This window comes from Hypomesus transpacificus, chromosome 24 (assembly GCF_021917145.1).
Source record: "Hypomesus transpacificus isolate Combined female chromosome 24, fHypTra1, whole genome shotgun sequence".
NCBI lineage: Eukaryota > Metazoa > Chordata > Actinopteri > Osmeriformes > Osmeridae > Hypomesus > Hypomesus transpacificus.
The window spans coordinates 3,060,091-3,060,809 of NC_061083.1; positions in this window are offsets into that span (position 1 = coordinate 3,060,091).

Genomic DNA, 719 nt, shown 5'->3' on the forward strand with positions numbered 1-719 from the left:
CCTCCCCCTCCCCCTCCCCCTCCCCCTCCCCCTCCCCCTCTCCCTCTCTCTCTCTCTCTCTCTCTCTCACACTCTGTCTCTCACACACTCTCTCTCACACACTCTCTCTCACACACTCTCTCACACACACACACGCAGGCTCCGTCCGAACGGCAGGTAGGAAAATAAATACAGGAAGTTCTACATACCAAATCATCAGACGAAGCAAAGCACGACTAAACCTCGCAACTCGTTTTTTTCTTCAGTCAGTCTGTTTGTACGTTTCAACATGTTTGTGAGTGGCGTCGTGTGCATTCATCCTCCTGTGGGGGTCTTACTGCGGGCGCATCGTGTACAGATTGGGCCTGCATGTGTGAACCTGTACCTACCTGTATTGGGTATTGTTACCTGCCTTCCCCAGGTGCCCTCCCCCCAGTGCCCAGGGAGCAGTAATGGGGCTAATTGGGTGTAAAGGGGGTTGAAGCTGGCATCAGCTGCATCTGATCTGGCTACCTGATTAAGCTGTGTAAACTACAGCACAGAACAACAGCTGACCAGGTCCCCCGGGCAAGGTAACCCCCCACACACACAGACACACACACACTGCACACCTGTGCTGGTGGCCATGGCACCAGGCTCCACTGAGCTGTATTCCCTGTGGGGAGCTGACATGCAGCTTTCTCCATCACACACCTGGGTACCTGACTAAAGCTCCATGGTAACCTCGGAGCACAGAACCC